Source organism: Sinocyclocheilus anshuiensis, unplaced genomic scaffold (genome assembly GCF_001515605.1).
Source record: "Sinocyclocheilus anshuiensis isolate Anshui unplaced genomic scaffold, SAMN03320099.WGS_v1.1 scaffold15982, whole genome shotgun sequence".
Taxonomy (NCBI): Eukaryota; Metazoa; Chordata; class Actinopteri; order Cypriniformes; family Cyprinidae; genus Sinocyclocheilus; species Sinocyclocheilus anshuiensis.
Window position 1 is genome coordinate 1 of NW_015556919.1, and position 1,554 is coordinate 1,554.

General features: G+C 38.1%; 1 long non-coding RNA gene across 1 annotated transcript; it reads left to right on the plus strand.

Annotated features, from left to right (window-relative positions):
- Window positions 1-139: 139 nt before the first annotated feature.
- On the plus strand, window positions 140-1,392 carry LOC107676341 (uncharacterized). The gene is made up of 3 exons (XR_001632726.1): window positions 140-221; window positions 318-386; window positions 641-1,392. It is a non-coding gene; the product is annotated as an uncharacterized LOC107676341 (long non-coding RNA).
- The last annotated feature ends 162 nt before the right edge of the window (window positions 1,393-1,554 follow it).

The window sequence follows — 1,554 nt, forward strand, 5'->3', positions numbered from 1 at the left end:
TCATTGAGGACAATGACATTTAGCAGGGGAGAATGTAGCCAAGTGGAGAAAATTAACAAAACTTAACATTGAGCATAAATTGGGCGTGGGTCCTTTAAGATACTGAGTTTGCAACACTTGCTTTACAGCATGTAATACATGTGCGTGGATTTCAGTATGAGCAGAGCAGCAAACGCATACTAGTACTCTGGGTTTGGTGCCATTATTCTGAATTTGGCGAGGTAAATGTACATTTTTACAGAAGTTGTGAACGAATTTCATAACGTGTATGTGAGCATAGTATGTTAATAATAAATGTTTCACGGATCGTTTTTAAGGACATTTATGGATTGCATGTGTGAGGTGGATCGGGTTTGATCACGTTTTGGGACACGTGCAAGGACTGGGTATGTACAATGAATGTTAATGAAGTTTTAATTCTTCTTTAAAGCCCAGTGCATTTGCCTGGTTGTAGTTGAATCTGTTACATTGGAATATGTATGTTAAAAAACAGTTATGAGTGTTCTTAAAACATTTCATACCTTGATAAAATGATTAGAATGTATTGAAAGATTGTTTTTGTACTCAACATGTATTTTCATGAAAACTGTGGGGTTCAAAAGTAGGCTAATGTACTGTTTTCCTTTTATTCAAATATTAGCCTCTACCGTATTTAATTTCATTCTAGTGCAATTCAGAGAGACTGAATCTTCCGATATCTGAACACTGAATTTGTATGAAGGTTGTGACCCTTCCTGTACTGAATTTATCAGATTTTGAAATCGGTGCTTAATCTCTTGTTTTGTCAAATAAGCACAACAGAGACGTAACATTTACATTATTTTATTAATTATTTTTTTATCTGTTATTTACTCCCATCGATCGCTGTCCTTCTGAGAGACAGCCGTCAGAATAAAGCCCCTAGAAGATATTTTGTGTATCCTGTGCTGCTTCTTTAGAATCCATAGGCCACATTTTGGTACCAGGAGTGGGGTATCTGACTGTAGGGAGCCTATAGGTTATTTTTTTATTCATTTTGAAATACGGTAGAGGTGAAGATAGGTGCCAGTGGAAAACGGAGTGGAGGCTAACTTCCTGGGTGCAGTTGTCCAGCGAACAGACGTCGGCCGGCTGGAGATGACCTGGTGAGGTGACGATACTGCTAGGTGAAAGGAAGAAGAGAGTGCCTTATCCACTGAGGTCTGCAGCATGCTTTCTGAGGAGACACCTATCAAGAGACTGTCTGAAAGGGAAGACAGAAGTATTCTATGAACAGTTGAGAACATATCCTTTGACTTTAAAACGATTTCGAACTGATTCAGAGACTATTTTTGACCAAAACAACTGTTTTCATTTTGTTAAACTGAAGAAAATTTTATAAAATGTCACAATCAGATGAGGCTCAGGTTTTACAGGGTGATGAGTATGGGGATGAACATGGTGCAAGTAGAATAGGCATGACATGCACGAAGAAATTCAAGAACTTAATAGAAAGCATGAGGAGACTATTGCAGCAATTACTAACATGAGCAGAGAGCCAACCAGGTCATATATTTATGTACCGAGAGAACGTCA